The sequence below is a fragment of the Solanum dulcamara genome, chromosome 7 (genome assembly GCF_947179165.1).
Source record: "Solanum dulcamara chromosome 7, daSolDulc1.2, whole genome shotgun sequence".
NCBI lineage: Eukaryota > Viridiplantae > Streptophyta > Magnoliopsida > Solanales > Solanaceae > Solanum > Solanum dulcamara.
Window position 1 is genome coordinate 23,042,975 of NC_077243.1, and position 21,554 is coordinate 23,064,528.

Here is a 21,554-nt window from a genome sequence, read left to right on the forward strand (position 1 = left end):
TGATTGTGTGATAGTTAATCCATAATATTTCCACAAGAATAAGAATACTTTGATTCTAGAAAATAATAAATTTATCCCTCAATCAAACAAATGAAAACCCTTTAAAATTATAGTTATAGCCAATTTATTAAGCCTAACACCTTCTCTTTTATCCGTACCTTTGAATTATAAACCCACTTATCAATAATTTCAAAATGGATTAAGTTATCCAATTTGTAGGTTATCCGATCCAGGACAAGAGCCCCCAATACCTGATATTCTAGGAGTATAATATGCAGTTGTTGTGGCTGCCCGCATGAATGCGTCCTTGGGAACAAACAAGTTTCCTCTATTCAATCTTCTTTATTTTCATAAAGACCCACTCTTGACCTCAAGACTTGTTACGAATGTGGTGAGCCCGGATATATCAAAAAATATTATCTGAGGTAGAGTCAGTCTTGGTATGATCACGGTTATAGAGCCCTAACATCTAGAGGTGGAGGCGGCTATTGTAGGGGTCGTCATTCTAGAGGACGTGGTGGCCAAGGTCGTGGGGATCGCCAGTCCGACTGGGGTGGCAAGCAAGTTAGAACTACTGGAGTACAGTCCAGCAAGGGTAATGGTCAAACGAGCGACATGAACCATTATTATGCTTTCCCTAGGAGGTCAGAGGCATAGGCATCTAATGATGTTATCACAGGTACTCTTCTGGTCTGGGATCGCATGACTTTTGTATTATTTAATCTTGGATCCACCTTTTCTTGTGTATCTTCCATAATTGCTGATGGACTTGATTTGCATTGTGATTTACTTAACATGTCTATTCATGTTTCTACTTCTGTTGGTGAGTTTGTGCTAGTTGAAAATATGTATTGGTCTTGCCTCGTGACTTTTGTGGGGGAGCAGAACTTATGTAGATTTGATTATTCTAGAGATGGTTGACTTTGATGTAATCCTGGGTATGACTTTGGCTCTCTCCAAATTTTGCTATATTAGATTGCAAAGCTAAGACAATGATCTTGGCCAAGCCTGGTATGGATCAGTTAGTGTGGGAGGATGACTATTTTTTTGCCCCAGTTCAGATTATCTCTTTTCCTCGTGTCAAAAGGTTGGTAAGTAAGAGTTGTTTAACCTTCCTAGCATATCTCAGGAATGATAGTTTTGAAGTGTCTTAGATTGAGTTTATCTTATTAGTGTGTGATTTTATGGATGGTTTTCCTGCGAATTTGCCTGGTATGCCACCAGATAGGGATATTGATTTTTGTATCGAACTGGAGCCGGGCACTCGCCCCATTTCTATTTCATACTATAGAATGACCCCGGCTGAGTTGAGGGAGTTGAAGGCCCAATTTCAGGAGTTGTTGGGTAAAGGCTTTATTAGAACCATTGCCTCTCCTTAGGGTGCTCTAGTTTTATTTAGTAAGAAAAAGAATGATAGTCTTCGTATGTGCATAGATTATAGGCAACTGAACAAGGTGATTATTAAAAACAGGTATCCCCTTCCTCATATTAATGACTTATTTAATCAGTTGTAGGGTGTTTGTATTTTCTCAAAAATTGGTTTGAGGTCCAATTACCACTAGCTTAAAATAGGGGGCAGTGGATATGTCGAAGACTATTTTTTTGAACCAGGTATGGGCAGTATAAGTTCTTGGTAGTGTCTTTTGATCTTACAAATGGCCTTTTGCTTTCATGAGATTGATGAATGAAATATTTAAGCCATATTTGGATCTCTTTGTTATTGTTTTTATTGATGATATATTGATCTACTCAAAGAGCAAAAAAGAACATGAAGAACATCTGAGAATTATTCTGGGATTGTTAAGTGTGAGTTTTGGCTTGATCCAGTGTCCTTCTTGGGGCACGTGGTTTGTAAGGATGGAGTAATGGTGGATCCCAGAAGATTAAAGCAGTAAAGAGTTGGGAAAGACCCACTAATGTCTCAGATGTAAGAAGCTTTGTTGGTTTGTCTAGCTACTACCGTCGGTTTGTCAAGGGATTTGGTTCCGTTGCTTCCCAGCCGACCTATCTGACTAAGCAGAATGTTCCATTTATGTGGTCAGACGAGTGTGAAGAGAGTTTTCTAAAATTCAAGACCTTATTTACTACTGCACTTATTCTTTCCTTACCAGTAAAAGGTCAGAATTTTATTGTTTATTGTGATGCATCTTATTCTGGTTTAGGTGCAGTGCTAATGCAGGAGAAGTATGTAATTGCCTATGATTTAAGGCAATTAAAGGTGCATGAATGTAACTATCACACTCATGATTTGGAGTTGGTTGCGGTTGTATTTGCATTGAAGCAGTGAAGGAATTATTTATATGTGGTCAATTTTAAAGTGTATACAAATCATTATAGTTTACAACACGTGTTCACTCAAAGAGACTTGAATTTTAGGCAGAGGAGGTGAATGGAACTGTTGAAAGACTATGATATTACTATTTTTTAATACTCGAGAAAAACTAATATGGCGAATGATACCCTAAGTAGAAAAGTAGAAAGAATGGGGAGTTTAGCCCATTTGCAGGTTTCTACACATCTGTTGGCTAGAGAGGTTCAAACTCTGGCTAACGATTTTATGAGGCTGGAGGTAACTGAGATGAGAGGATTACTCGCATATGTGAAGGCAAGATCTTCTTTTCTTGAAAGCAGTTTGATGATGAGAAGCTGAACAGAATTTGTAATATGGTCTTGCAGGGAGAGATCAAGGAAGTTGTGATCGACGAAGAAGGCGTCCTGAGGATTAAGGGTCGGGTATGTGTGCCCCGTGTTGATGATTTTATTCAGATTATGCTTATATAGGCTCATAGTTTGAGGTACTCTATACATCTTGGTGCAACCAAGATGTATCGTGATCTGAAACAATATTATTAGTGGAGTAAAATGAAGTATGACATTGTTGGTTTCGTTGACACTGTCCGAATTGTCAGTAGGTAAAATATGGTCACCAGAAGCCTAGAGGGACACTTCAGAGAATGCCCATTGTTGAATGAAAGTGGAAAATGATTACACTGGGTTTTTTGGCTGGTCTTCCAAAGACATTGGGTAAGTTTGATTCGATATGGGTGAATTTGGACAGGTTAACTAAGTCTTCACACTTAATTCCAGGTAAGGTGACTTGAAATGCAAAAAAGTTAGCCAAACTCTATATTCGAGAGATTGTTCAATTGCATGAAATTTCAATCTCCATCATATCAGATAGAGGTAAGCAATTTACTTCTAACCTTTGGAGGACCTTGCATGCCGAGTTAGGTACTAGATTGGATCTTAGTACCACATGTCATCCTCAGACCGATGGGCAGTCTGAGCGGATAATTCAAGTGCTTGAGGATATGTTTCTTGTTTGCTTGATAGATTTTGGTAGTCATTGGGATCGGTTCTTACCCTTGGCAGAGTTTTCATACAACAATAGCTATCACTCGAGTATTGATATGTCTTAGTTTGAGGCATTGTATGTGATGATATATAGGTCTCATATTGGTTGGTTTGATGCATTTTAAGTGATACCTTGGGGAACTGATCTTTTAAGGGAATCGTTAGAAAAGGTGAAATTTATTCAAGAGAAGCTTCTAGCATCTCAGAGCAGGCAGAAGGAATATGCAGATTGAAAGTTCAGGGACATGGAGTTTATGAAGGGAGAGCAAGTGTTGTTGAAGGTTTCACCCATGAAGGATGTGGTGAGATTGTGTAAGCGAGGTAAACTCAGTCTGAGGTATATTGGGCCATTTGAAGTTCTTAAGCGTGTTGGACAGGTGGCCTATGAATTGGATTTACCTCCAGTTTTTTCTGGAGTGCACGTAGTGTCTCATGTATCTACGTTAAAGAAATATCATGGTGATGAAAACTATATTATTCGCTGGAATTTGGTCTTACTTGATGAGAATTTGTTCCAAGAGGAGGATCATGTAACTATTCTAGACAGGGAGGTTCGCAAGTTGAGGTCAAGGTAGATTGCATCTGTGAAGGTCCAATGGAAGAATTGTTCAGTTGAGGAGTCAACTTGGGAGACTGAGGCGGATATTCATGAAATATATCCACATATGTTCATCGAATCAGATACCTTTTGTTACCCTTGCTCTTTTTTTGATCATTTTGGGAGGAACGGTGGGTAAATTGGTATTTATTGTATGACCCATTACGTCGCTTTGAGTAGTAGAGCTTTTATTTCATAAAAGACTCATCTTGTAAATGTTTAATGAGTATTTTGGACTATTTGATAACTACAATTATTTAGTTGAGGGGTAAACCTAGATAACTAATTTAATTAATGGGCTAAAGTGGTAATTTACTTAATACCATATACAACTTGTCTCATATTATTAAAATAAGGTAGGGACATTTGCTACTTTTAATACATAAGAATTTTGGGGGGAAAAAAGGAGAAAAATACCTCGTGCGGTGCCGACAAGAGAAGCATTGCTTCAGGTGAAATTATAACTAAACCTCCAATTGCAAAGTGATTTTTAATTAGATGCTAGGAATGTTATATTATTAGTTGGAGGAAAAAAGATTTCCACTCTCAAATTTCTTTTGATTGGAATTATATGGATAATGGTTAGTGGGCAATTTTGGCCTAATGATTGAGGCAATGATTAGGTTATTTTGATATATATATATATATATATATATATATATATATATATATATATATATATATAATATAGGGTAAGAATTGTTTTCTTGCTGCGATATTAATTTTTAGTTAATTTTCAATTTAAATTATTTTTTTAATTATCATATTATGATTTGTATTTTGATATATGAGATAGGTAATTAAATAATAGGATTATTGTATTATATGAATACCATTAAATTATGTTATTTAGAGGAATTAAGACTTAATCCTAGCCTTAGAATTTAGAAAATTTATTATAGAATTGAGTAAGTTTTTGGGTCTAGGCTAGTCATATAGTAATATGAGTGTCTACAGACTCGTTTGCTTACGAATATTATATATTTGATAGATTGAAAACGTTCCAAGGCATTTAAGAAAGGAAAAGCATTAGTGAACTAGCTTACTTAATTTTGGTTCTTCGGTGGAGGTAGGTTATGATTTATTATATATCATAGATTGTCATGATTTCGACCCGCCGTGACTGGCACCAACACTAACTCTCCGGTGGGAGAACCATTGTAAACATCCCAACAACCCTAATCGCAAAGAAATCGCAAATATAAGGATGCAAAAATGTGTAAAACAAGAATAGATGTTGAGTTCCCATAACCTCATAAAACAACTAGTTATTAACCTAAAATATGCGAAAGTAAACACATTCTAGGAATCGAAAGTCGTTCGTACCAAAACTCTAAACTAAACAAAGGGTTACAACCCCAAAAGAAGAAGAAATATATTCATGAATTAAACCAATGTTTGAATCTAAGTCCTGGAAAAAAGGAGTAGAAAATAAGAGAGTCCACGGCAGCTTGAAAGAATAGCTCACCCTTGAACTCAACCAATTGTCACTCCTTTAAATAAGGTCTCTCCGTAATAGGCTAAATATGCCTTGTACTCAACAAAAGGTAGAGCAAGAGTAGTATCAGTATATAAAAATAATGGTATACTGGTAGGATCACGCGGTTAGCCAGTAAGAGGATCATAAATAAGTAAACTCAACACAATAAGATATATATATATATATAGAATAAGTTAACCAGGCTCATCTTCAACCATATTCAGTAAGATCACAACTCAATATCTTTAACATACTATAACTTCACACAAGGATCCTTGCAGGGGACCTACAAACAATTAACTTTGTGTCAGAACATGACACCCTATCAATATATGAGCCAGAATGTGACACCTGATCTACTTTATGTGTAAGAATGTGACACATGATCCAAATATACCACAATCACAAATATATTTAGTATTTACAACATTATATCACCAAGAACAAGTTCATCACAAAAACAGGCTAGCAAGTGATCCTTTCACCTATAATCTAGCATGTCTCCCCATTCACATACACATATGCATAGCATGAAGCAATTTAACAAGCAAATGAAACACATACGGAAAACAAGACCATCACCTACCTCAAATTCACGTTTCAACAACTTTACAATGCAAGAGCTTTCCCTTTTTGGGTTCGTTCCTTTCGTTCTTGGTCTAGAAAACAGTAAATACATATGAAAGATTAACACAATGGCCTAATTATCATGAAAAATAACACAATTCTCATCCTAGGCCAAACTCATAGTCCTAACCCCACCTTAAGGCTATTTCACACCATTAGTTTTCAGTTCAAACCTCCCCCAATGATTACCAATCATAGTTTCTAGGTTCTAGGAATCAAAGGTTGAATTTAGGGAGTATAATCCTTACCTTAAGTGTTGAAATCCATAAAAAATTAATGGAATTCGCCCTAGGTCACCTCCTGAAGTCTTAGAAACTGATTTTGTAGAAAAAGACCATTTCTGGGGTTTTCTCCCGACTTAAGTCGCTACTGTCCTGCTTAAGTGAGACCCATCCTGCTCTGACGGATGTAATGCCACTATGGCGGGATAAGTGGAGACAGAGAGCCCATAAAGAGTCTCCAAGTTTCCCCTTTTATGACATACCCTTTTTCCCAAGATTCACATTATCACCCTAGACTTTACTCGCCCGAATGCGATTCTGCGAAGCCGTAAATGCTCCATATCATATTGAATATTAGACTATCCAATCAAATTAGGTATTTGATCTTCCATTATTCACATAATCACCCTAGACTTTACCTAACTCTGAATTCGTCTAAGTCTGGCCTAGGCTAAATTTTTCCGAAGTTACTACCCAAAGTTTTTTGGCCCAAAATCCTTCCCCATTGTCCTATTCCTAAAAAAGGGGATAGGCCATTACAATAGATACCAATTTACCCATCACTCGTACCCAAGTTACTAACTAGGGAAAACAGAGCTAAAGTAGAGATAAAGTAGTACCTATTTTGGTGAACAGTTGAGGATACTTATCTCGCATGTAGTTTTTAGTCTCGCAAGTAGCTTTCTCTACAGATCGATGTTTCCATTGCACTTTGACCATATTTATCTCTTATTCCTCAACTTCCATACCTCACGATTAAAGATTGTAACTAGCTCCTCCTCATATTGGAGTTCGTTATCTAACAACACCGAGTCCCATTTAATGATATAGTCCCTATCCCCGTGGTACTTTTCCAGCATGGATACATAAAACACCGAGTGTACCCCAGACAAGCTAGGTGGAAGTCCAATCTATACGCCACTAGCCCTACATAGTCAAGAATTTCAAAAGGGATAATATAACGAGGACTGAGTTTTCCCTTTTTGCCAAACCTCATTACCTGTTTAATGGGTGACACTTTTAGAAGTACTTTCTCACTAGCCTCGAATGTCATATCCCTTACTTTTTGGTCAACATACACTTTCTGACAACTTTGAGCCGTTAGGAGCTTAACTTGGATGTTCTTACCTTATCCTGAGCATCCTTCACTAAGTCTACCCCAATGCTCCACTTCCCCATCTTTAAACCACCCTATGGGAGACCTGTATCCCTTCTCATACAGGGCTTCAAATGGTTCCATATCAATACTGGAGTGATAGCTATTATTGTAGGAGAACTCACACAAAGGAAAAAACTTGTCCCAATGTCCCCCAAAGTCTATCACACATGCCCTCAACATATCTTCCAGCACTTGGATAGTCCTTTCTGACTATTCGTCTATCTATGATTGAAAGTTGTGCTGAAAGTGAGTTGAGTACCCAACTCTTCATGCAACTTACCCCAAATTTTGGAAGTGAATTGCATAAGGTCTAAAATGATAGAAAGAGGCACCCCGTGCAGCCTTACTTCATTCACATAAATCCTGACCAGTTGTTGTGCATTGTAGTCCACTGTAACCGGGATAAAGTGTGCTCACTTTGTTAACCTATCAACCACCATCCAAATGGAGTCATACTTTCCCAAAGTCTTGAGAAGTCTCACCATGAAGTCCATGGCTATTCTCTCCCACTTTTATTCATGAATGAGCATTTTTTGAAGCAAGCCTACAGGTCTTTGGTGCTCATAGTTCACCTATTGGCAGTTCTGACACTTGACTACATATTCAGCTATGTGTTTCATCATACCAGGCCACCAATATAACTGTTTCAAGTCTTGATACATCTTAGTCACTCCCGGGTGAATAGAGTATTGTGAACCATGAGATTCAGACAGGATCTTCTGAATTAGTCCTTCTGTCCGGGGAACAAAACCTTCCCCTAAAGTGAAGCACCCCACCTGCATCAAGTGTTGAGTCTTGAGTTTTCCCATTAACATTTTTCCTCTAATTTCATTTAAGTTAACATCTTCAAACTGCTTGGTCCTGATCTCTTCTATAAAAGTGGGTCTTAGATCAACTCCGTCCATTATCCCACCTTTCTCTAAGATGCCTAGACTCCCAGGCCTGAATTTATCTAGCTAGGGGTTGCTTAAGGGCTCCCAAATAAGCTAAACTACTCATGCTCACAGGTTTCCAGCTCAATGCGTCTTCTACCACATTAGCCTTATTTGGATGGTACTGGATAGTGACATCATACTATTTAAGAAACTCCATCAACCTTCATTGTTCAAATTCAAGTCCTTCTGGGTAAACACATGTTGTAAGCTACAGTGGTCAGTAAACACCTCACACTTGACGCCATACAGATTATGTCTCCAGTTATTTAGTGAAAACACTACCTCTGCCAACTCTAAGTGATGAGTCAGGTAGTTCCTCTCATGCATCTTCAATTGTCGCAAAATATATGCTACAATATTCTTATCCTATATCAACACAACACCGAAACCAGAATGTGAAGCATCACAATAAATAATGAAGTTTTTACCTTCGACAGACAAAGTCAAAATTGGTGATGTGGTCATAAGAGTCTTAAGCTTTTGGAAGCTCTCTTCACATTTATCAGTCCACTCGAATGACACCTCCTTTTTAGTCAGTCTGGTTAAGTGAGTAGCAATAGAAGCAGCCAAGTAAGTAGCAATAGAAGCCAAGTTTTTCATGAACCGGCGATAATAACTAGCCGGTCCCACAAAGCTTCTAACCTCAGCCACAGAACTAAGCCTTACCCAGGTCTTAACTACTTCAATCTTTTGTAGGTCCACTCTTACCCCTTATTTTGAAACAATATGGCCTAAAAAGGCAATTGAAGGCAACCAAAATTCACACTTGGACAATTTTGCATACAACTTTTGTTTTCCCAAAACACCTAAAATAATTCGAAGATGATCTGCATGTGTCCTGTTCACTCTTTGAATATACCAATATATTGTGTATAAACACTATTACAAATGAATCCAGGAATGACTTTAATACCCCATTCATCAAACTCATAAAGGCTACAGGTGCATTGGTCAACCCAAAGGATATCACAAAAAAATCATAGTGCCCGTACCTGGTTCTAAAGGTTGTTTTGGACACATCCTCAGGCCTAATTTTCAATTGATGAAACCCAGACCTGAGATCAATCTTGGAGAAGACTGAAGTACATTGTAACTGAACAAAAAGGTCATTAATATGAGGCAAAAGATATTTATTTCTGATGGTAACCTTATTCAGTTGTAGGTAGTCAATGCACATTCTCATAGTTACCATCTTTTTTCTTAACAAACAACACTAAAACACCCCAAGAAGAAGCACTAGGATGAATGAACCCCTTGTCAATAAGCTCTTGATTCTGAGCCTTAAGCTCCATCAACTCTGTCGGAGCCATACGATAGACAGGAATGGAAATTGGATGAGTACCCAGGTCTAAGTCAATCTAGAAATCTATATCTCGGTCAGGAGGCATACCAGGAATATCGGAAGGGAATACTTCCAAAAATTGACTCACTACTGGAATAAACTCAATAGAAGGAGACTCTACCTCCACATTTCGGATATGGGACAAGTAGTCCAAACATCCCTGTCCCACCATTTTTCTAGCATGGGGAAAGGATATAACCTTAGATGGCTTAGGCTTATACACCCTTTTTCACTCTAACTTTTTCCTCCCGGGATCTCCAGAGCCATAGTTTTTTTATTGCAATTAAGTACAACAAAGTAGGGGACAATAAAATCATGCCTAAGGTCACATCAAAATTTGTCATGTCTAATATCACTAATTCAACCCAAGTCTGGTATGCCATAAACACAACAGAACAAGCACGATACACATAAGTGACTATGACTAACTCTCCAACAGGGGTAGAAACATGAACAGTGGCATCTAATAGATCACACAGTGCATCAAAACCCAAGACATATTTTACAGACATATAGGAATAAAAGGAACCTGGATCAAACAAAATAGTAGCCATCTGGTCACAGAATAAAATAGTACTTGTGATAACGGTGTCAGACACCTCTGCCTTAATCTTGCTTGAAAATGCATAAAATTGAGCCCAGTCATCCTGACGGGCTGATACGTTCAAATTACACCTCCCAAAAGAAGTATAAAGCGACCGTTGACCAAATATAGAACCTAACAAAGGTTAAGGTCGATCCCACGAGGAATATGATTTAGACTTTAGATCAATCGTTTATTATTTGCTTTAGTAATCAATTTATTTCCGTAAAGAAAGGAGAGATTTCTATAAACTAATGAACAAATCAAATAACAAGCATTAGCGAAAAAAATATGGATTAATGTGATTTAAATCAATATGAAGTGAAACTAGGGTTTTATGTGTTCCCCATGAATCCTTAACTAAGTAGACCTTTTTTATTAGTAATCATTTACTAGAGTGTTACATGTAGAATCGGTAAGTTAATTTCACCTGAGTTCTTGTTCCGACAAATAAGTGAATTTCACTACGCAACTTGATCCGTCTATGAATGTATGTTTTACTAACCCTTACCAATGATCCTAGATTTAGCTATCCCTTGATCCGTTCAAGCTAATTAGATAAGGATGATTAGCGCTAAATCTCGTTGTTTAATCCTTTTTCTCATATGTTACGTCTTTGATCCGACAAGTAAGGATAAAGTGAGTTCTAATGTTAGCCATTGTTAAAAAACAATCAAAATAAAGGGAAAAACAATATATGCATGCACACTATTCAAGAATTTTTTTAAGTTATACGTCGTTTATTCCTCATGGTTCCCACAACCTGGAATTATCTACTCATAACTACGTGATCACAATCAATAATGTTAATGTTAAAAGCAATCATGAGCTTACAAAGTCACTTTGAGAATCCAAAATCTTCAATAAAATCCAAACGTAAAATATCGCTAACAAAAACCGAAATTTAAGAATAAAAGACCAAAAGTAGTTCCACCTCTATTTTCAAACCCAAAAATGTGCATAAACTAAACTAAATCTAAGAAGTGTATTTATAGACAAAAAATCCTAAGTAAATATGAATTTGGAGAACATAGGAAACTTTAACTCAGTTCAGGTCTACGTCTTATTTCTATGGATCGTAACAAGTCAGACGAGTAGTAGATCCAGCTCGTAATCCTTCACTATGCACTGAGGAATTCTTCTTCTTTACGACCACTCTCTACAATTCCTTGCTTTATCATCTGTAACTTCAATCTATGAGTGTGATCTACGACTCATAGAAACATAGAAGATCCATATAACTTACTCGTCTTCTTCATTTTTCCCTCATTCTTTTACTTCTACTTTAATGACTTCTCTTGACGATCTGTCAGGATGAAAACTAGTCGTTTACTTCAGTCATAAACTTCAATTCAACTTTTATTTGTCTCTTCTATTTTTTGACGATTGATTATAAACAATGACAAGTCATAGTGTGAGCTCGTAAACACCAAAAATATCTTCCTCTAGTGTTGTGATTCCTCAACCAACTCTCCGACTTAGTTTCCTGCAAAATAAGCACAACTAACATCAAATATGCTAATAAATACTTAGAAGACATGCACATTCTTAAGTTTAAAGAATTAAAAGTACCGTAAATACACGGTACATCAATTTCTCAACTTAAAATGGTTGCTTGTCCTCAAGCGACACTACTATACTACAACGACACAATATAAAAAAGGATTAAGAATGTACAACAATCATAGGCTTATTAACTCCCGACCCTTTCCAATTTCCATTCATGATACCATTGCAACCATTATTTCAAATAAAACTAACTTATGTTGATCAACTCTACACACTTCAACACCAGTAGACTAATTAACATACCAAAAACAATATTCACCATTTTCATGACTATTTTGACAATGCCACTTGTGGTCTCACTGAAAAGAAGTCTTTTTTTTTCACTCATGATTTAAAAATATTCTTTAAACTCAGGGAAGTGGAAAACACTCACGCTCACAAAAGAAATTCTGACTTTTATGCACAATACCATAGGCTTACCCTAATTTTCAATACTTAGACTCTTGAACCATTGAAATAGGATCACTATAGGAATGTTTTGGCTTGTAATGTAGGATCGGGGATTGGTGTGGTATATTTAGATTTTAGTGACTTTTGGACCTCCTCAAACATTACATTAACCTTGAATCCACATCTTACAAGCCACATTTTGTTTCACTCTTTTTCTTCTCTTTCTTTTGCCTTAGGTGTGGCTTTTTCCTTTTTTTTCTTTATGTATTGTACTTTTCAATGCTAAATCTTACTAAACCATTTATTCATCTTAGCCAAAACACCTTTTTCTTCTTTTTCCCATATCTCTTTTCAAATCTTTTCTTTCTTTGGTTTTCTTTTCTCATGGCCCTTCTCTTCTTGTTTTCCTCTCATAGTAGCGACCCTCAACTTAGATTTTTGTCCTGATTTAAGGTGCACATTATCCTAAGAGGGACCAGGACCAAACAAGAGATTATAATTAGGATTAGGGATATTTTGAAACATGCATTTATTTGGTCAAAAAAGGTCTTTTAAAAGATCATATCTTTGGTTCAAAGGATAAAAAAAATGTTTGGTTGGTTCTTTTAAGGCTAAATGGGCTGATTCAAAAAATGGCCTATGATCCTTTCTTAAGCAACAATTCAATTATCACAGAATGACCAACGGGGCAAAATAGTCTGAACACACAAATACCTCTCACACACTTGGCGTTAATTTTCATTGTCAGTCATCAATCTTTAGTTCATGTTTCAGTCTAAATCATGTGTTATAATATACCGGTTTACATCATGTCACACAAAGATCCTACATAGTCAATATATCAAAGAACCAGTCATAATATTTCAAGTAAATTTTAGAGGGGCCTATTTGTTTTCATTTAAAAACCTTCTAGCCATCATACCATAGATCCCTACTCTTATTTCACATTTACATCCTAAACATGCCAGTTCAACATAAATTAAAAAGGTCCTATGGGGAAAAAGAATACAGGCAAAAAACTCCAAGGATTTAATTGAGTATCTAGGGTACTCAGACTTTGCCAAGATACCCATGCATTCATTCATAACCACATCACCCCTACTTGAAAAGATTTGCATTGTCCTCCATGCAATAAAACAAAAATTAAAAAGTACGTAGGATAAGAAAAAAACATGTGGCGCATAAGTGTCAAAGTCAATATGGTGGAATCCGGGTCCATAGGTGATTATTTCAATGCAGCAGCATGTGTCTCTATGGAAGTTTATGAATCATCACGAGCGTCAACTCGTGATCTCAAAGATCCAATAGCACGCTGCCTCTCCTTCTCTTGTCGTATCTCTTCGGTCACTTTAGATACCTGAGTGGCCTCCTCAATATCATGGCACTCCTTTCTTTTTCTTTCCCTTGACTCATCCCTGTTCAAAGTGTCATCCTCAGTATGTGGCCGTTTGGCTTGGACCACATCAGACTCATCAACCAAAAATAAATAAAACTAGTGTGGAGGATAAACGACTGGCAAAGTGAATGGTATAGGGGCTGGTGTAGCCAAAGATGTGTCCTCAGCATATAGTGCTCCAAGCTCTGTCCGAATGACATAAATGTAAGTACTAGACGAGGACTGCAATCTCGCATTCACCCTCAACTCAAAAACATCAATACACGCCTGAATCTATCGCTCTCAATCAGCCAATACAACATCAAACTTTGCCGCCACACACATCTCTAATTCAGTAATGGCTTTTCTCACCCATGGCTTTAGCTGCTGAATCAATTGACCAAATTGGGACTTAATCTGTGCTTGCCACTGTATCAAAGTGTGTAAGGCTTCGACCAAGATGGTGACCAAGCTTATATGCTGTCAACACGGCATACTAGTAGATGAGACTGCTGAGGCAGTCGGGCAGCCTCAGATGGCTTCATGGGAGGAGTCTCAAGGTTCAGAGTAGATGTTGAATTAGCTTGCACAAGTGGCTGAATATGCTCAAACTCAGGTAGTTGCACTGCTGGAAAGGGAGCACACTGTTGTTCGATGGGGTTTATATCATCTTTAATAAGCCTTGGGTCTATAGTCCTATTCACTCTAATCAGTGGGTCAACCCCTGCAATCAACGGAACTATGGCGTCCCTATATAGTGCAAACACAATACATGGGAAAGGTATTGTGGTGTTTCGCCGAATAGCTCGCTCATGTATCTCTGAATGATAATTTTTATGCAATCAACCTCAAACCTAGCCATCAAACTAGCTATAATCACAGCTCAGTCTGGAGTCAAATGGTTGTCTCCATTTGTTGGGCAGAGGCGATGTCAAACAATAGCCCACCAAAATTTTGAAGTAAAATTCAGGGATGCCTTCTTAATCGGAGTTGGGTATGATACCCAATCCGCTACTATGCCATGCTTTGCTATATAACCTGCTACCCATATAAGTAGCTCTCCATATTGCACCGGGTCTCGCATAATGTTTTTATCCTCACAACTTTTTTTTTCTGATCAAACTCGACCATTGAGGCAGCCGTTGGAAAGTTTGGGCCGTAAAGGACCCATCGGACTGTCTCCTCTTATAGACTAATTGAGATCTCTTGTACTAGCATGGTCAAGAGTACCGGCTTCTCCAGCTCATTTGCCTTGGAACGAGCCATCTATTTGATCGTTGCCGCGTATGAAGCATAGAACTCGCGGACCATATTATTGCTATAGCTCCCAAGGTGCTCTGCCATCTAGTCTAGCTTATGGCAATAAAGTAAAGCACGGATCTCTGGGACTACCTTCAACCTAGTTGTGATCACATGTGACTCCTCAATAATGGGCCTCTATAAGTTATGGCGATCATTCCTCTCTTGCCCCATTCTGTAGAAGTCAAGTAGTCCTAGAACACACCCCCACTTACGTTTTCCTCCTATGTGGACTGGTATGGAGGGATGCTCAGGCGTCGACTTTCCCGTAAGGAACACAGATCTTGAAGTGAATTGGGGTACTGAGTCTTCATCTCTCCCCTCCGCCTCTACTGAACCCCCCTCTCAAGACTGAAGGGGAGTAGAGGTTGTTGATGTATGCATAAGGGAAGAGCCTCTATTTTGCTCCGACACTGAGATGATTTGTTTAGATTTCCTTACCAAGGGTGTTTCTGTTTCATGAGAAGACTCCTCTTCGGATGTACTAAATTCGGCGTCTGTTGGAAAATCCTTGAGGCGTCTTAAAGTTTTCCACGGCTTTCTTCTTTGAAGGCTTTTTCTTTCCACCACCCTTCTTCGGTGTTTGTTTAGGAGGCATCATACTTGTAGAGGAAAAGTTAGGACCCAAACATAACAAAAAAAATAAGTAAAGAAATAAAGAAAGAGAACCAAAACAAAACATAACTAGGGAGTAACAATTTTTGGTTCTACAAGGAAAGATCTAAGGGTCGTAGAAGAGTCTACGACCCATAGACTCAACTCGTAGAATCAGACCTGCAAGTTTTTAGTCTCTAAAGTTTTTCTGTGAGTGGACCTTATGACCCGTACAGCTTTTTATAGATCGTAAGGTTCAGTCGTAGACTCAATACTATGCCACTGGGTTTCGGTACTTGACTTGTACGAGTCAATCCTTCAACTCGTAGATAAGTCTATGACTCGTAAGATGTACCCGTACAAGTAGAGTGACAAAACACTAAGGTACTGAAATTTGACCATTTAGTTTTGATGAGTCCAATTGACGACCCATAGAAAATTATACGACTCGTAATTGGACTCGGAACACTTCTTTGTTTGTGAACACTGATCTTGAGTTCATTATTTACGAGGGTAACTACGACTCGTAGAGTAGTGTACGACCCGTAGAAAATCCTTATTTACAAACTTCAAGATCAGTGATCATCTCAATATTGGCACAACAACACAAGTGAAAGGACTTCAAACCATTGATTTTAAATAACATTTGCATCATAGCCTCAATGTCTCAATTTACATATTATTTCAACAAATTAAAACCATAATCTCAAAACACCCAAACTCTAGAAGTTTGCCTATTCTATTGACGAGTCTAACTGATGAGACGTAGAAGAATCTACAAGTCGTAAGTAGACTCATACATGTCATTACATGTGAAGGTTCCATAACTAAACTTGAAATCTCCTTGATGAGGGGTACTACGCCTCGTAGAGTTATCTACGACTCATCAAAAAACCCCGTCTAAAGAAAATTTTAAGTTCTTAGGGTGAACTTACAGCAATAGTACAACAATCAATTTCAATCACCCCATAATATATCAATCAATTCGTTTAACCATAATTTATACACTTCTCAATATCCCCAATTCACAAATAGTTTAATGATCAAATTGCAAAGCCCTAATTTCGTATTAACTAGTCTTCTAGTCCCACTATCCAATTGAGTTAAGTAAGGCATGTATGAAATGAAATAATAGTGATATATCAACTTACCTCAAGTGTGTATTTAATCTTTTGATTTAGTTTGTCCCTGGACTGGTATTACTAGATGCTTGAGGAGTTACGGTATTTGAATTTTGACTGTTTGAAGCTCAAATGGTGTAAATTGACAATGGGTTTGATTTTAACTGAAAGTTGATGGAGGTGGAATATTGAGAGTTTTAGTTAGAAGGTGGAAGAACAGGGGTCATTTGGTGTAAGTTGGAACATGAAGGTTAATTGTTTCAAATTTTCACTTCTTTTATGTATTGGTTGTACGGGTCAGGTTGGTTTTATTATTTTGGACCCGTACATGGCTAGTTATGACTCATAATAATTATTACGGGTCGTGAACATGCTTTGTAATTAGCTTTTTCAATTAGATAAGTTTAGAAAACATACCTTAAGTCCACGAGTATAGGCTAGAGTCATCAAAGCTTTTACGGGTCGTAGAGTACACTCATAAAATTAAAATTGCATCATGTCTTAAATCTGTGGTTTGACGAGTCACGTTTATGAGCCGTAGAAGTTTCTACAATACGTAAAAATGACTTGTGTGTCTCTATGAGTCCTTTAAGTTTCCAGTATTTTCAATTCGACATGGGCACGTACTCAACCTGTGGCCTATTGTTTTATACTTTTTATGACTCTAATTTGACACGAATCCTAACAAAGTCTATGCTATCCTAAAAACTAACAAGTAAAAATAAAAAGAGATAAAAATAAAATAGACTAAATGAATGACAAAGTAAATTGGGTTGCTTCCCAAGTAGCGCTTGATTTAACGTTGCGGCACAAAGCATATAAGCTTAGTTACTCAGACTTCACTAAGTTTCCATGTTTCCACAGTTTTGATTTCATCTTCTGTGCTCATGTATACTTTGATTCTTTGGCCATATGGAAAAACTTGACTCACTCGGAGCGGTCCTAACCATTTCGACATGAGTTTGGCAGGAAATAAATGCATCCTTGAGTTGAAAAGAAGGACTAAGTATCCAGGCGAAAACATTCACTTTTCAATCTTTTGGTCGTGGTATTTCTTCATTCGCTCTTTGTACAAGGCTGCGCTTTCATATGCATTTAGGCGAAACTCTTCGAGCTCATTTATTTGATTCATCATTTGTTTAGATGCGGTGTCCCAATCCATGTTCAATTTTTTCAACACCCACATAGCTTTGTGTTCCAACTCTACGGCCATATGACAAGATTTCCCAAAGACAAGTTGATAAGGCGACATACCTATGGGAGTCTTGATTGCAGTGTGGTAATCCCATAGAGCGTCGTCAAGCTTCCTTGACCAATCCTTTCTATTTGTGCTCACCGCCTTTGCAAGTATTTACTTGATTTCACGATTGGAGACTTCAACTTGTCCACTAGTTTGTGGATGATAAGGAATTGCTATACTATGTCAAACCCCATATTTTTCAAGTAACACTTTGAATAATCGATTGCAGAAGTGGGAACCTCCATCGCTGATTATAGCCCTTGATGTACCAAATCTTGAGAAGATGTTACACTTAAGGAAAGCGATGACACTCCTTGCTTCATTGTTGGAAAGTGCGACGGTTTTTACCCATTTAGACACATAGTCAACCGCAATGAGGATGTATTTCATTCTACTCGAACTCACAAAAGGCCCCATTAAGTCAATTCCCTATACGTCAAACAATTCAATGACTAGAATAGGAGTGAGTGGGAGCTCATGTTTCCTTGAAATTCCTCCTTCCCATTGATAACAATCACAAGACTTGGCGAAATCATGAGCATTTTAATGAATTATTGGCCAGTAGTACCCACATTGTAGAATCTTGTATGTTGTCCAGATACCACAATAATGGCCTCCAATGGGCGACAAATGGCATGTTCCAAAATACTCATCATCTCTACTTTGGGTACACAATAATAAATAATCCCATCAGCATAAACACGGAACAAGTATGGTTCTTCCCAAAAGAACTTCTTCACATCGAACATGAACTTGCAGCCTTGGTAAACATTCAAATCGGATGGGACTATATCACTCATCAAATAGTTAGCAACATCGGCAAACTATGGAATTAAGTCATGTGATGCTGCCAACACTTGTTCGTCCAGAAAGGTGTCATCAATCTCAACTCTATCTTCCAACTTTAACATCGCCTCTTCTTTAAATCTAGAGAGATGGACTGGAACTTGGTTTTCTGTCCCTTTTCAATCTTTCACTTCGAAGTCAAACTCTTGTAACAACAATACCTAATGAATAAGCCTCAGCTTGGCATCCTTCTTTGCCATGAGATATCTCAATGTTGCATGGTCTGTGTGTACAGTGACTTTGGTTCCCAACAAGTAAGATCCAAACTTCTCAAAAGCGAACACAACGGCAAGCAACTCTTGTTTGGTCACGGTGTAGTTTCTTTGAGCAACACTAAGGGATTCGCAAACATAGTATATGGGATGTAGAATCTTCTTGCTCCTTTGTCCCAATACTACACCAAGTGCTACTCCACTTGCATCACACGTGACTTTAATCGGCTGCTCCCAATTCGCTGCAATGATGATAGGAGTGATACTAACCTTTTCTTCAACTCTTCAAACGCTTTTAGACAAGCTTTATCAAAAAAAAACTTCATCTCCTTCTCTAGTAGTTTGCAAAAAGGATGAGCTATTTTGGAGAAGTCTTTGACAGAGATGGGAGGGGGTAGCTTTGCGATTACCTCAATCTTTGCTCGATCTACCTCAATATCCTTGTTTGAAATCTTGTGACCCAGCACTATGTCCTCTTTCACCATAAGGTGACACTTCTCTCAATTGAGCACAAGGTTGCACTCTTCACACCTTTTCAGTACATCTTGGAGATGAGCCAAACAACCATCAAATGAGTCACCAACCACTGAAAAATCATCCATGAAAACTTTAATTGTATCTTTCACCATATCTGAAAAGATAGATATCATACAGCGTTAAAAGGTCATTGGTGTATTACACAATTCGTAAGGCATTCTTTTGAAGGTGAACGTCCTATATGGGCATGTAAAAGTGGTTTTCTCTAGGTCTTTGGGTTCTATCGAGATCTTATTGTAGCCTGAATATCCATCAAGAAAAACATACCATTTTTTCCAGCTAGACGATCGAGCATCTAATCTATGAAAGGCATTGAAAAGTGATCTTTTTCAGTTCATGAGTTTAGCTTGTGATAATACATGTACACTCTCCAACAAGTGATAGGCCTCATTGGAATGAGTTCATTCTTTGCATTTGGAACCACAGTAATACCATATTTTTTTGGTACACATTAGATAGGACTTACCCAATTACTATCCGCAATTGGATAAACAACTCCAGCATCTAACCCCTTGATGATCTCCATTTTGACAACTTCTTGTATAAGTGGGTTGATACGCTGTTGGTGTTCATTGTTGGGTTTGGAATTCGGCATGAGTTGGATTTTGTGAGTACATATGCCCAGTGGTATGCCTATGATGTCGACTATAGACTATCCTATTGCTTTTTTGAAATGCCTCAAGACAGATGTAAGAGCTTCCACTTGCTCTTGGTGAAGATCAGTAGCTATTATGATCGGCAATGTGTTGTTGGGTCCCAAGCAAGCATATTGCAAGTGAGATGGCAGCACTTTGAGTTCCAAAATTAGAGGTTTCTCGTTGGATGGTTTCGCGGAAGGAGTTGCTCTATTCTTCAAGTCTAAGTCGAGTCTCTTTGGTGTGTGATTGAAAGTCCCAAGGCCATTTAGTGCACAAATAACTCATCATACTCCCTAATGTGATCTTTATTGAAGTTCATGATAACGGCAGCTAGAGCTTCAACACCCAACTTCTCTTCAATAGGTATTTCTAGTTGCAAATCGTTGATAACATCAATTAAGAAAACAACTCGTATATCATTATGATGCTTCATTGCTCGCCGTACATCAAAAATCACCTCTTCATTTTTTAGTCAAAACTTTAATTAGGTAGTTTTCATGTCTACCAAAGCACGTTCGGTTGCCAAGAATGGTCTACCTAGAATGATCGGAACAACAAAGTCTACCTCGCAGTCAAGAATGACAAAGTCAGCAGGGAGTTTGAATAATTCGACTTTTACTAAAACATCATAAATAATTCCCACGAGCTTCTTCACAGTATGACCTGCCATCAAGAGTCGCATTGACATCGATTTAGGGGCTCCTAAGCCCAATTGTCGGAACACTGCTAGCGGCATCAAGTTAATGCTAGCACCCAAGTTGCACAATGCTTTTGAAAATTTGAATACCCCAATGTTACATGGTATGGTTAATGCATCTAGTCTTCTTTCTTTTGCACAAGAGAGCGAGTGACAATTGCGCTACAATGATGCAAGTTATCGGTCGATTCAAAGTTTATCGTTCTCTTCTTTGTGACAAGATCCTTCATAAACTTGGCATATCCCCGCATTTGTTCTAGTGCCTCTATTAAAGGAACATTTACCAAAAGTTATTTCAACATAGAGATAAACTTAAGAAACTTTCCATCTTCGGCCTTCTTCTTCAATCTTTGTGGAGGTCTTGGCATTGGAGTTGGAGTTGGAGCAGCATATTTTACATTCCTTGCTTTCTCACCATACTTCGTCTCTCCTTTTTTAGGTTTTTTAGTGCTTAGTTCTTTTCCTACTATTTCTTTCTTGATTTTGCTTTTTGTTTTATCCTCACTAACAGCCACGTCGTGTGCATCATCCTTAAGTTCTGGCATAGGTAGATCTACTTTTTGAATGCCATTTTGAGTGGTTACAGCTATGCATTGCCCATCATTCTTTGGATTTTGAATTGTATTAATTGGGAGAGTTCCTTTCTAACGTAGATTCAAAGATGACGAGATCTGCCCCAATTGTTGCTTAATACGCTTAATGGATATAGAGTGTGATTTAACTTTTTGATTCATTTC

At 37.8% G+C, this 21,554-nt stretch overlaps 1 pseudogene; it reads right to left on the reverse strand.

The window, feature by feature from the left end:
• Positions 1-17,479: 17,479 nt before the first annotated feature.
• Positions 17,480-20,856, reverse strand: LOC129894613 (uncharacterized; annotated as a pseudogene).
• Between the last annotated feature and the right edge of the window lie 698 nt (positions 20,857-21,554).